We start from the raw sequence: 15,100 nt of genomic DNA on the forward strand, positions 1-15,100 counted from the left end.
GTTGCTAAACAATAACTGAATATATTATCTCACAGCCATGTGACATTGGCACTTCCCCAAGCTTTGAATGATTTTCTCCAAAAGGCACAATTATGAGAAAGAGACAAAAATGAGACGAATTACAGTGAGATACTTCGCACGTGTGTGAAGTGCTGAATGACCTGCCAATGTGCTGTGGCATTTTATGATTCTAATTTCAGATCAATTTCTCTGCCGCATGGCTATGTTTTTCAGCCGAATTGGACTGCCACAAACCAGGGTTCGGGAGTGCAGTAAGACTGCACGGTTTGATATTCTACGTCACTCCCTGTGGTTCTGTCCATTGTTTCTGTAGTGTAGTGGTTATCACGGACACGCAAAAGGCCCCCTGTCTGGAAATAGGTGGAAACAGTATCGAAATTTACACATCTGAGTGTGACGGAAAGTTCCATAATTCATGTTTGTTGCTGAATATTAACTGAATATAGTATCTAGCCACCACATTAAATTTGCCCTTCGCCAATTTCAAAAAGCATTCTCAAAATCAGGAGGGATGAAACTGACTAAGCACAAAAAAAATACCAGTTTCTTTAGTCAACAACAGAAATTAATGAGTTTACAAATGCAAATTCACAGTTACTTACTGACTGAAAGATGACGACCAGTGTGATCCAAAGACTAGCATTACCCTAAAGGCAGGCGCAACTGATACTGTGATTGAACACAAGGGAATGGGAGAGATGGTCCAAAATCACTTTTCATCGCTCCTCATCATGGATCTTCATTCTTTCATAGGCACGGCTGGCCAGCATTTGTTGCCCATCCAGAATTGTCCTTCAGCTGTGTAACTTGTTAAAGCATTTCGGAGGGCCGTTAAGAATCAACCACATCACTGTTGGTCTGGAGTCACAGGCAGGTCAGCCAGGTAAGGACGACCGATTGTCTTCCCTAAAGGACTGGTGAACCACATGGGTTTGTACGGCAATCAATGATAGTTTCATGGTCATCATGACTGAGAAAATACTGAGGACATGTCCGATCAGAATAAACGTCTTTTGTAAATTCAATATGAAATTAATTGCACAAATAACTAATGTTTATAGCAAAAACTTCAGAAGGAACCATCGTTCAACTCTTCATTTCATTGGGTAAGGAAAATGTTCATTAAGGCAAACTGCATGGATTCTGCAGAAACTCCTTCTTCAAAAGGGAATTTGGAAATGGTTGAAAGGGAGAACTTTCTGATTCATGGAAAGGGAGAAGGAAACTGGGACTAATAGGCAAGATCTTTGTAAAAGGCTGGTTACAAATAGAATGGGTGGAAGGTCCTCTTACTGAGCTGTGCCGTTTGATGATGACATTGTTGATCAGTCTGTCTCCAGCATTCCTAATGAGAACAGCCGAATTCCATTTCTTCAAAACAAAGACCCAAAGTGCTGCTGCATGACGTCACCGTTTAACATTCCAGACAGCTCCACTGGGATCCAGGCAGGGAAATGTTCCTGTAGCGTTGTGGTTACCCCACTCATTTCGCATGTGTAAGTTACTCCATTCGATGCTCGGGGAAAACATTATCACCCAACTGTGTGGAAAAGTTGTATCGCTCCCATTCCTGTTTGATGTTGAATGTGAACTGAATGCTGGATCTTGCATCCACATTAGATTCGCTCTTCACCATTTCTGAAGATAACATTCAGCAAAATAAGAAGATGTTTCCGCTGGAAGCGGGTGATTGGAGAGTGCGGGACTGGAATATTGTTACCTTTTCCTGTCTCACTCACGGTGGAGCTGAGGAAGAGGCGATTAATTGACGGGTTTGTTTCAATCCAATAGCCTCATAGATCTGTATTGATTTAGATGGGGGTTCACGATCGTTCATATTCTTTGTTAGATCTGAAATGAATATCCATGAACAGAGCTTGGTGTGGGAACTCAGTGGGTGACAGCCGAGTTTTCAACGTGGGGTGTGGGATGGATTTTCTTGTCGTTTCAGGGACCCAAAACAAACCAGAGCGTTAATGAGTAATGATGGGGCGAAAAAAATTGCCAGCTTCGTCCCGGGGTGGACTCGAACCACCAACCTTCCAGTTAACAGCCGAACGCGCTGACCAATTGCGCCATAGAGACTTAATAGAAGCACTTGCACTCTGTAAGATATCCTAAACCAATGGCTCAGCGAGAGAAAGCTTCAGATTGCTGAACTGCAATGACAATTATTCTCTCTCAGTTTTACTCTTCCCAAATAAAGGGTGGGACATTCATTGTGGACACATGGAAACAGTCTGATCCCACCCACTGCAGACACATCCATGTCACCGGGAACCAGCTCTCCTACAACCGGTGCTGTCTCCCTTCGAGCCTTTCGGTGTTTTGTCTGTTACTGAGTATTCTGATTGTCCCGAAGCCGATAATTCTAAAGGGGTTTCTCTCTTACACAGCGAGTGGTTAGGATCTGGAATGCACTACCTGAGTATGTGGGGGAGGCAGATTCAATCGCGGATTTCAGAAGAGAATTGGACAGAAAGTGCAGGTCTCCGGGGAAAAGGCGGGGGAGTGGGACCAGGTGAGTTAGTTTCCAGAAGAGTAAGAGGCCTCCCTTTTCAGATGGAGTTAAGGAGATTTTTTTTCCTCTCAGAGGGTCATTCGCCTGTGGAATTATTTTCATCAGAGGTTTGGTCATTGAATTTACACAAGACAGAATTAGACAGATTTTTGATAGACAAGGGGGTCAAAGGTTATGGGGGGCAGGCAGGAAGGCGGAGTTGAGACCACAACCAGATTTGCCGTGACCTTAATGAATGGTGAAGCAGGGTCAAAGGGCTGAATGGCCTTCTCCTGCCGCTGAGTCTTTTGTTCCTACGACCCGGGCTGAATGGCCTCCATCTGTGTGTAGCCTTAGCTCTGATTATCTGACACTATGAGGCGCTGGAGAGGCAAATGGCCAATTCCTGCTTCTATTTGTTATGTTCTATTTTGGAGCCGTTACCACCCAAGGCAATGGTTAGTTTACCTTTGATAGTGGCAGCGTGGCCGGCTGGGTTAAGGTGTTTTGGTTGGTCTCTGTTCTCTTCGTGGGGTCGATTCCCAGTTTCAGTTGATTTATTCTTTCAGTCGCTTCACCTGAGCATCGGCTCACGGCCGTCGATGTGTTAAGATCTTCATCTTGGCAGGAAGAACAAGGAGACGCAGTATGAATTGCAGGGTGACTAGGGATATGTGGGGCCGAATTCCCTCTTTCACTGTTTTAACCTTTCTGTGATTTCATATGAACAAGATAAAAATTGAAGTGAGGTTTGTAATTGCGGATGAGTGGTTAAGACAATAGATTTGAAATCTATTGGTCTCTCCCCGTGTAGGTTTGAATCCTCGCTGTCTGCTGCTCCTTACTTTAGGTTATTCCAGAATTAAATTAATTGTTGGTGAAATGGAATAAAAACTTTCCAAACACTCCCGTGTTTTTCTCCTGCTTCTGTTCCGCGTTTCTTAATTTCCGTTCATCTGCAAGCATTCACCAAATCTGCAGTCTGAAATGGAACAATAATTGGACAAGCTGGCGACATCCGAACTTTCTGGGTGTTTGTGGATCCTGAGGCCTCTTTCACTCTCGGTGTATGTGTCTGTGTGTTTCTCTGTGTGTGTCAATGTGGCTCAGTTCCCTGAGGGGATGAACACTTTTTTACCATCACAAACTTCATTCACATTATTCGTGCAACTTCATTTTAGAATGTTATGGACCCCCATCTTTTCCCCGGAGACCTGCATTTTCTGTCAAATTCTCTTTTGAAATCCGCGATTGAATCTTTCTCCTTCACATTCTCAGGCCGTGCATTCCAGATCCTAACCACTCGCTCTGTAACACAGAAACCCCTTGAGAATGGTACACTTTATGTGATGTTGCCTCTCTTCATTCTTCCGACCAACAAGAATCACTTCACACTTCCATATATTAAGTTTCAGGTTCGCTTTAACAGTTTATACGAGGAATTCCTGTGCATTGTGACAGTTCACACAGCGGTAAGGAAAAAGTTAGCTCCTGATCAGGAGTTGAACCTGGGCTGCGGCGGTGAAAGTATTAAATCCGAAGCACGAAACTCTCCGACTTCCAGTGAAGCCGAGGCTGTTTTCACTCAGAAGCCAGCGGCTGTGATATTAACAAAGCGGGATGGAGAGAGACTCAGTTTGAGCAGTGACACTGCTGGAGGGATGGGGAGTTGGGGATCACCCATCAAAGCTTTAAAAAAACTGCGGTGCCCAGCATGGGGCTTGAAGTCACGATGCTGAGATTAAGAGTCTCACGCTTTACCGGGTAAACTAGCCGGGAAATGCACAGCCATTGTTCCCTATGCAAAAATTCAGGGAGATCAATGTTCCTCCCTCCCTGGAGCCTCAGATTGTTCTGAATTTCAAAGTGTGGAAGGTAATCGGCCTACAAAAGCCCCAAGGTTACAATACATTCCTCTCAATCATCAATAACATTCACATCTTCCACTTCTTAGCTGCACCTCCTTCCAAACATTGCAAACTCTCTCTTGCATCTTTCATCCTGATATTTTTCTCTTTGACATTTTAATATGAAGCTGAACAATTAATGTGAATCAAGTTTATGAAGTGAATATGTGTCCATCCCCTCGGGGAACTGAACCACATTGACACACACAGAGGAACACACACAGACACATACACCGAGAGTGACAGAGGCCTCAGGAGAGACAAACACCCAGAAAGCAAGGATGTCACCAACTTGGTCAATTATTGTTCCATTTCAGACTGCAAATGTAGTGAATGTTTTCAGAATAACAAAAGTAAGAAACACGGGGGTATTTGGGTGGTTTTCTTTTTCATTGGATTGATAATTTATTCTGCAGGCAGTTTGTGTCAATCAGGAATGAGAAGAAAGGGAGTTGGCAGGATTCGAACCATGTGTAAAAATGCCTTCAGCACTCGGCCAGGACAACTGGGTAAAGGCTGCATGTTGTTTGTTTAAAATAATAGAATGAATACAGGGAGTTCCAGTGAAAGAAGGTCTTCCAGTCCGTGTCATTGTCCCACCTTTTCCCAGTCACCCTGGGATTTACACTGTCTCTCCTCATTCTTCCAACTGAAATACAACACTGCACTGCTCAGCTGCCCCTTCACCGCATGGAGAATTTTTGGAAAGCGCCTCAAATAACAAAGCACCGGAAAGTTTGGCAGCGGTGGGAGTAAAGCCCAAATCACCAGAGAGATCGAAACCTGAACCAGCGGCTGAGCCCACTCGGCCTCACTACCACATTCAGATTAGACACAAACATTATCTTCACCAACATTGACACTGAATTAGAATATAAAAAATTATGATCAGGAATTGGCCATTCGGCCCCTCGAGCATTCTCAGCTATTTAATAAGATCATTTGAAAACTTCAATCATCATCCAGTTTATAACATCTGGATATTTAGTTGCCGAACAGTCTCCATTCAAAGGAAAGGGAGAAATGTCCTCTTGCATCTTTTAAAATTGTTTTTTTTTTTGCTGATATGAAGCCAGAGAACTAACATAGATCATGTTTGGGTGGTAAAAATGGGAAACTGAACCGCATTGACACACACAGAAAATCACAATTATGCACGTTGCTATGATTTGAAATTGTTCATATTTTCACGCTGTCTTTCAATGTGCAGAAAGTGGAGCTGTGATCAGCTTATAGCTCAGAATATGTACTGCAAGAATGTCTATAACAGGCTGATGGTAACAGTGCCTGTTGGGACTCGGTGAGCTGCATCTGACGATGAAACCATTTAAATGCCGTTCAACGAGTCCGGTTCCAAATTCCGTGCTAGAAATGAAAGTAAACTCGCTGAATTTGATCAGCGTCTTGAATTCGAAGCATCACATGGGAGATAAGAAAGTTAATCTTAACCGGGGTGTTTGGAAAAATCAAATGACAGAAAATTACAGCAAAGAATGAGGCCATTCAGCCCTGTGTGCTGCTTTCAAAGAACAGTGTGACTGGTTGATCTGAATACTCAAAGATATTTGTCATTTTAGATGAATGGACTAAAAGGGAAAGGAGGTAGGGTCGCGCTGTTAATAAGGAACGAGATCGGTACACTGGTGAGAGAGGATCTTAGATTGAAGGATCAAGATGTCGAATCAGTTTGGGTGGAGCTACGAAACAGCAAGAGGCAGCAAAAATTGGTGGACGTTGTTTATAGGCCACAAAACTGTATTGGTAATGTTGGGCATGGGATAAATAAGGAAATTAGAGCTGCATGTGACATGAGTAGTACAGGAATAATATTCTGCCTCGCACCATCAGCTCTATAGTCAGTGCTTTGTAACCTATCACAGCCCTTCTCTTTTATTTTCGCCCCCTCACTCCGACTCTGGGTTTGTTCCCGAGTTTTGCCCTTGTGACATTTCCAGCTCTGATGTGAAACTTCCACTCTCAGTCCACCAACTCTAGCAGACCTATACCGTGTTATTGTCAAACAGCAAATCAATCACATTGATTTGAACAGCTCGCCCAGGAGGAATAAGTTTCAAATCCCTAACCAGGAATCGAACGCAGGCTGTACTGATAAAATTGCCGCATTTTAACCATTAACCCAGCAGTTTGACACATGCAGGTTGCTTATGGCATTTTTTCATTCCACATCTTTTTCACCAGAGACAAGTTTCTTTGGCCAAATTGTCTGTGTCGGATGAACACAAGTGACGTCTTCAGCCAATGAGAAGAACCATTGCTGTTAGCTGGAACATGAAATCGATACTTTCCTCCTTTACGACAGTTCATAAAGCTTCCCCTTTGACCGAGCTTTTAGTCATTTGACCGAATATGAGGCTCGGTGTCACACTTTGTTATATAATGCTCCTGGGGAACGCCTTGTGACGTTTCATTAGGTTAAAGGAGCTTTATAAATATAAGTTGTTGTTGTAGTCCATACATAGAAAGAGACAAACTCCTGTTGCCTCTTACATCCTGATACTTTTCACTGTAGCATTGTAAGGTGAAGTTGCACAACTACGAGTTTGTGCTCGTAAAAATGTGTTCACCTCCTCAGGGAACTGAAGCACATTGACCCACACACAAGAACAAACAGAGAAATGGACCGAGAGTGACAGGGGCCTAAGGAGAGGCAAATGCCAGAATGAAATCATGTCACCAAATTGGCTCAGTTTTTTTTTTCCATTTCCGACTGGAGATTTGCAGAAGGCTGAAATATGAATGGAAATAAGAGATCAGGGATGTGTTTGGAGCACTTTTCCTCGATTCAAACGATAACTAGTTCTGTCTGCGCGTGGTTAAAATCAGATATAAAGGGAAGCATAGTCGGCAGGATTGGAACCTGCACAGGGTAACCCCAATGGATTTCTAATCCATCGCCTTAACCACTCGACCACGACTACAGAAGTTGCGCCTGCACTACTATTATTTGTATGAAATCATAAAAGTTACAGCAGAGAAAGGGGTCTTTCTGCCCGTCTTGTCATGGCCATTACCTGGCCTTTCCCCCGGAAACCTGCAATTTATACTGTCTCTCCTCGTTCTTCCAACCAAACTGGGAAGGAAAAAGTGAGAATAATCCAATTCGGCCAATTACCGTCCCATCAGTCTACTCTCCATCATCACTAAAGTAATGGAAGGGGTCATCAACAGTGCTATCAAGCGGCACTGACTTAGAAATAACCTGCTCACTGATGTCTATTTTGGGTTCCGCAAGGGACACTCAGCTCCCGACCTCATTACAGCCTTCGTTCAAACATAGACAAAAGAGCTGAACTCCCGAGGTTAGGTGGGAGTGACTGCCCTTGACATCAAGGCAGCATTTAACCAAGTGTGGCATCAAGGAGCCCTAGTAAAACTGGAGTCAATGGGAATCAGGGTGAAACTCTCCGCTTGTTGGAGTCATACCTAGCACAAAGGGAAATGGTTGTGGTTGTTGGAGGTCAGTCATCTCAGCAGGAGTTCCTCAGGGTAGTGTCCTCGACCCAACCATCTTCAGCTGCTTCATCAATGACCTTCTTTCCATCATAATATCAGAAGTGGGGATGTTCACTGATGAATGCACAATGTTCAGCGCCATATCCAACTCTTCAGATACTGAAGCAGTTCATGTCCAAAAGCAGCAAGGCCTGGATAATATCCAGGCTGGGGCTAACAAGAAGCAAGTAACATTCACAGCACACAAGTGTCAGGTAATGACCTTCTCCAACACGAGAGAACCCAACCATCGCCCTTTGATGTTCAATGGCATTACCATCACAAATCCCTCACGATCAACACCCTGGGGGTTAACATTGACCAGGAACTGAACTGGACTAGCCGTACAAACACTGTGGCTACAAGCGCAGGTCAGAGGCTAGGAGTCGTGCAACGAGTAACTCACCTCCTGACTCCCCAAAGCCTGTCCACCATCTACAAGGCACAAGTTTGGAGTCTGATGGAATACTCGCTACTTGCCTGGATGAGTGCATCTCCAACAACAATGAAGAAAATGGACACCATCCAGGGCAAAGCAGTCTGCTTGACTGGCACCACATCCACATTCATTCCCTTCACCACTGACACGCAGTAGCAGCAGTGTGTACCATCTACAAGATGCACTGCAGGAATTCACCAAGGCTCCTTAGACAGCAGCGTCCAAACCTACGACTATTACCAGCTAGAAGGACAAGGGCAGCAGATAGATAGGAACCTGGAAGTTCCCCTCCAAGTCGCTCACCATCGTGAACAGGAAATATATCGTCGAACCTTCATTGTCACTGCGTCAAAATCCTGGAACTCCCTTCCTAACAGCACTGTGGGTATACCTACACTACATGGACTGCAGCGGTTCAAGAAGGCAGACCGCCTTCCCAAGGGCAATTAGGAATGGGCAATAAATGCTGGCCCAGACAGCAAAGCCCATATCCCGTGAATGAATAAAAAAAAGATCCAGGTTAGCCTGCAAGTTATATTGCCTTGTTCCTCTGATCAAATTAAAGGACTGCAAACGTCAGTGCCTGGAGCAAGTCTGACGTATTTGCTCAAGTGAGGAACCAGCTGAAACTTTCAGTATTGGTTTTCTTAACACCGAGTTTCCAAATGGGAATTGGACAATGGCTTGAAAGCGAAAAAAATAGGATTAAGAAGAAAGAGAAGGAAATTGTTATTAATTATAAAGCTCTTTGTACAAAACTGACATAGACACGTTGGGTGGAAGGTCCTCTTACTGCGCTGTGCCATTTGATGATGACATTGTTGATCAGTCTGTCTCCAGCATTCCTAATGAGAACAGCCGAATTCCATTTCTTCAAAACAAAGACCCAAAGTGCTGCTGCATGACGTCACCGCTTAACATTCCAGACAGCTCCATTGGGATCTTTACAGCGCAGGGTTTATAGAGGCGAGTGGGGTCATATTCGCTTCACATGTGATGGAGCTGCGGTTTGAAACCTGGGAAGAGCATTATCCAAGCGTGTTCATTCGAGTGAGTGAAAGTTCGATAATTTACGTTTGTTGTAAATATGCAAACGACGGTTGGAATCCTGCTGACCAAAGTTTTCACCATTTGTGACTTTAACCAAATTAATTATCAGTTAATTAGAAGGAAACCCATCCAAATACGTCGGTATTTTCTGATTTCCATTCATTTGTCAGCATTCAGGAAATTTACTTTCGGAAAAGGAACAAACACTGAGCCAAGTTGGTGATATCCTTGCATTCTGGGTATGTGTCTCTCCTTAAGCCTTTGTCACTCTCGGTGCATATATCTGTGCCTGTTCCTCTGTGATTGTCAATGAGGTTCAGTTCCCTGAGGGGGTTAAAACTTTTTTAACGTCGCAAACTTGATTCACCTTAGTTCAGGTTAAAATGTCGATGAGAAAAGTATGAGCGTGGAAGATAAAAGAGGAGATTAGCCTTTTCTATATATATCCTACAACAACAATAACTTGTATATATAAAGCGGCTTTAACCTGTTGGAACGTCACAAGGCGTTCCCCAGGAGCATTATATAACAAAGTGTGACACCGAGCCACATGTTCGGTCAGATGACGAAAAGCTCGGTCAAAAGGGGAGGCTTTAAGAACTGTCTTAAAGGAGGAAAGTTAAGATTACATGTTCCAGCTAACAGCAATGGTTCTTCTCATTGGTGAAGAAGTCGCTTGTGTTCAACCTAAACAGACCATTTGATCGGAGAAACTTGTCTCTGGTGAAGGAGGTCGGGAATGAAAAAAGTAGTCAAAAGTTGCCTCCATAATCCAAATGTCAAGCCTTATTGGTAGTTTCCCTGATGTCCAGTTACTCGGGATTGGCGCTTCCATTGGACCAACAGCAAATAGGGTGGAGGGTTTTGGAAATTGAAAGTTACCCATGTGCAGCTTGTGGGACTATTTCACCTCACTGTCGGTTTCATGTTCCAGCTCACAGCAACTGTTGTTTTCATTGGCTGACGAAGTGGTTTATCTTGAACCTGATCAGGCAGTTTTGTGGTGAAGAGAACTGAACTGAATAACAATAGCCAAAAGCAGTGTAGATAAGCCGAATCAAAAAAGGCGGGTGTGACTTCCCTGGTGGTCTAGTGGTCAGGATTCGGCGCTCTCACTGCCGCGGACCAGGTTCGATTCCCGGTCAGGGAATTTCGATTTATTGTGTTTGTTGAAAAGAGTGTCGATCACTCATTGATTGGAAACGTTTAAAAACTCCACCATAATCAGAGGAGTGAGAGTTTAAGTTTCGCCTCAGATCTGGAAAACGTCACACTCGTGAGTGGCAGTGAAGGAAGAGGAGAGTAGGGCTGTTTGTAAGGCACTGACCATAGAAATGTTGGTGTGAGGCAAAATATGGGTGGGAGAAGTGCGAATTTTGCTGCCTACTGTTTGCATTGGCACAAATATCACTCCTGATGGATCAACCAATCACTACTGCTCTTTGAAAGCAGGACGCCCGGCCGAATGGCCACTTTCTGTGCTGTAACTTTCTATAATTTTATGGTTCCCAACACCACGGGTCATTCTGCCATTTTGTAACCCACTCGAGCGAGATGCACTTTCTTACCTTGTATTCGGTTCTTTTGAAACCGAAACACGGAGCAAATTCAGCGAGTTTTCTTGTCATTTCCAGCACGAGATTTGTCACGAGACCAAATGAGCGACACATTAACGGTGCCAATCCTTCACTGGAGCTCACCGCGTCCAAAGAGCACTGTTATCATCAGCCTGTTATGCACCTTCTTGCAGTACGTCTGCTGAACAATATAAGCTTATCACAGCTCTGCTTTCTTCACATTGAAACCCAGTGTGAAAATCAATTAAAAAGCTGAACAACTGGGAGGACAGTGACTGTGGATAATCGGCACTGTGCACATTCCTGTAATCAGGGAGGTGTCAGCTGTGGCTCAGTTCATAGCACCCTCGCCTTTGAATCAGAGGGTTGTGGGTTCATGTCCCACTCCTGGAAAACCAAGAACTGTGATTGTACTTGAAAGAAGTTGCAATCTGTGACTGTTAGTAACTCAAAAGAGTTTCCTGTAATCAGTATCTGGGAGAATCAGGAAGATGAGATCCAGGTGTCTCTTTACCCACGAGTTTTACCCATTCCCACGAACAGACTGTGTCTGCATCGAGCCGCTAATTGACCTGGGAGCTGGACGGGCAGAGGGAGCTGGAGGCGAGGCAGGGTCAGAAGCAGAAACAGATGCGACATGAAATTACTTTCAATTTGATGTGTGTCAGTTGTTTTCAGTGGTGAACGTCTGACTTGTAAGTTTCACAGGAGCCGTAGTGATTAGTTGGTGTTTTTTTAAGCAGCAAGATGTAAAACTAAAAAGATAAAAGCAAATTACTGCGAATGATGGAAATCTGAAACAAAAACAGAAAATGCTGGAAAAACTCAGCAGCGGCAAGGAGAAACAGGGTCAATGTCCGCAATCCGTAATTCAGATTTTTAAACAGCACCCAGCTGGGGGCTCGAACTCACGACACTGAGATTAAGAGTCTCTACCGCCTAAGATAGCCAGGGATGTGCGAAGCTGTTGCGTATCCCAAGAAATATGGACGGTTTTGTTGCTTTCCACCTGATACCTCAGCTTGACCGGAATTTTAAAGTGTAGAACGTAATCGGCCGACAAATGCCCCAAAGTTGCAATGCATTCCTCTCAATCATCAATAACATCATTCACATCTTCCACTTCTTAGCTGCACCTCCTTCCAAATACTGTGTTCGATTTTCCTCGGGATTTCCTCCTGCATTTAATACTTACCTGCTTTGTGTCCTCATTTTGAAATTATTCGCATCAACATCCAACACAAATTGAGTTGCAAACCTGATGTACAAACAATGGAAAACAAGTCACTCAGTAACACAAATCCCATGGTGCTCATTTTCAGGTTCACAACAGTCAGATTTTCAATAAAATGAAGGAATTTTACAGTGAAAAGATTAGAAAGTTGGAGTGACTTTTATTTGTGACTCACTCACTCGGGAATTCTGTAAATGCTACTCAGAGGTTTAGTGACCGGGATATAATCTACCTGAGTTTTCCTGAGCCTGTGTTCGGTGTATTGGGAGGTTTAGCCCGGGTTGGAGTATCTTGCGTCCCAGGGATGGGCAGTAACCCGCTGACTGAAGCTGCAGTCGCCGCTTTCTGCTGGCAGCGGGTGATTGGAGAGAGCGGGGCCGGAATATTGCTGCTTTGCTGCTTTTTGCTGTCTCACTCACTTTGGAAATGAGTAAGAGAGAATAATTGATGGATTTGTTTGAATCCAATAACTTTATAGATTTCCAGTGTGTTGGATATCGGTACATGGTATGCCTAATTGTTTTCTCAATACATTTGAAATGAATATTCGCAAAAAAGCCGCTTACCTGCGAGCTCACTGGATAACAGTGGAGCCGGCAACATTTCTGGAGCCTTGATATTCAGTTCAAGGACCCAATCACAACCAGGAACTGTGTGAAAATGAAGGCTGATGGGGAGAAAACAGTGACAGCGTCGCTCCTGGGTGGTCTCGAAACACCAACCTTTCAGGTAACAGCCGAACGCGCTAACCGATTGCACCACAGAGACAGATAAAAACACACGCAGGGTGTCAGTGAGTTAAAGCTTCAGATTGCTGCGAACGGAATGACAATTTTTCTCTATCAGTTTTACTCTTCCAAAATAAAGAGTGGGACATTCATTGTGGACACATGGAAACAGTCTGACCCCACCCACTGCAGACACATCCATGTCACCGGGAACCAGCTCTCCTACAACCGGTGCCGTCTCCCTTCGAGCCTTTCGGTGCCTTGTCTGTTACCAAGTATTCTGACTGTCCCGAAGCCGATGCTTGGTTTGAATTCCTGATGTGCAGTAACGAGAATCCTTTCAATGTCTCAGATCAGTTAATTTCACTGAGAACATCAGAGTCAATGTTCCAGCGTCTTAAAGAAGGGAAAGGTGCCTTGACTTTCTCTGGTCAGTGAGACAGTTCACCCTTCATTCTCCTCTGATTCCGGTACCCAAAGTCTTTCTGAAGATTCACAAAGCTGGAGACTGGGTTTTCTGTTTTGGTTCTTTCTCCATTTTCCCACCTGCCAACTGACAATATTTTCCAAAATCTCATCTCAATTGCCTTGCATCGTGTCCAGGAATGAGGAAAGTCAGTTTCGTGGAGAGGTTATAGAGACCGGGATTATTCTATTTAAAATAAAGACGGTTAAACAGAGATTTCACCGAGCTGTTCAAAATGATGGGAGTAGGGGCAGTGTGGACGGGCGGTTTCCACTGGTTACTGGGGGTCAGAGGACTGGGATTTAAGATAATTAAAGATGGACAGACTTGCATTTATATAGCGATTTTCCCGACCAGTGGATGTCTAAAACCACTTTCCAGCCAACTGAGTACTTATTTGAAATAAGAACAGAAAATGTTGGAAAAACTCAGCAGGTTTCTCTCTCCACAGATTCTGTCAGACCTGCTGAGTTTTTCCTGCATTTTCTGTTTTCCTTTCCAGATTTCCGCAGTTTTGCTTTAATTGAAGTGCAGTCATTGTTGTAATGCAGGGAACACGGCAGCCAATCACCGCTCAGGAAACAGTCAAAACCAGGCACGTCACAATGAACAGACCATGTGCGGTTGGTTGAGGGATAAACACTGACCAGGCCACGTGGCTGCAACGTGAACCCACAGATTTTGATAATGGCTATGCCCAGTTTTGAACCAAAGAACGTTTCATGTGTTTGGCAAGCATGAAAATCGCTGCACCACAGAAACAGGAAACAGTGCAAAGGCCCAATGGGCTTCACTAAAATGTTAAGCGATGACGTCATGCAGCAGCACTTTGGGTCTTTGTTTTGAAGAAATGGAATTCGGCTGTTCTCATTAGGAATGCTGGAGACAGACTGATCAACAATGTCATCATCAAATGGCACAGCTCTACATGAGGTCTTTCAGGCTATCATATCTCTGTCAGTTTTGTACAAAGAAATTTCTAGTTAATCTCAATTTCTTTGTCTCTTTCCATAACCCTGTTCTTTTTCTCCCTTTCTAGTCATTGTCCAATTCCCTTTGAAAACTCTGAGTTAAGAAAAACATTATTGAAAGAGGCGCAGGAGCTTCTGCTGTGTCCATGCATAGTGTGCGAAAATTGACAAAGTTTCCCTGACCCAATGACATGAAGAGTTGGATTCTGAAACAATTTACAGTTTTCAAATTTTTTGAAATAGTTGATGTCAAATCGAATTATCAAAAAATATTTACCCTGACCAATCATCTCCTCATTTTTCTGAGTCAATATATACAATCTCATTACCTATTACCAACATTTCATTGAGTAAACACCAGAATCACAAAGGAAAAAAGAAACATCATTTGAAACTTCGAAATAATGAAAAATTGAAAAAAGAAGTTAGCAGTGGAGATGATTTCTGTTTGTTACAAAGTGCAGGATGATCTGATTAACTGGCGGAGTTGGTTCCAGTTTCCCAATGACCTATTCCTGCTCCTTTGCTTCTGTTCTTTTCGTTGTCAATACCAGTGAAGGGAATTATGAATGACCCTTTTTTACGTGATAGCGTGGCTGAGCGGCCTAAATCGCTGAATTAAGGTTCCAACCTCTACAGAAATTTAGCTTCGAGTCCCATAATCGTCAAACGTTCAAGTTATCTTCCTTTTAGG

At 43.7% G+C, this 15,100-nt stretch overlaps 1 non-coding gene and 1 pseudogene across 1 annotated transcript; both read right to left on the reverse strand.

The window, feature by feature from the left end:
• LOC144698032 (uncharacterized) overlaps positions 1-15,100 on the reverse strand; it is a 69,927-nt pseudogene that overhangs the window by 20,957 nt on the left and 33,870 nt on the right.
• trnas-aga (transfer RNA serine (anticodon AGA)) lies at positions 7,286-7,367 on the reverse strand. The gene has a single exon. It is a non-coding gene; the product is annotated as a tRNA-Ser (tRNA).

The sequence above is a fragment of the Cetorhinus maximus genome, chromosome 23, assembly GCF_964194155.1.
Source record: "Cetorhinus maximus chromosome 23, sCetMax3.hap1.1, whole genome shotgun sequence".
Lineage (NCBI taxonomy): Eukaryota > Metazoa > Chordata > Chondrichthyes > Lamniformes > Cetorhinidae > Cetorhinus > Cetorhinus maximus.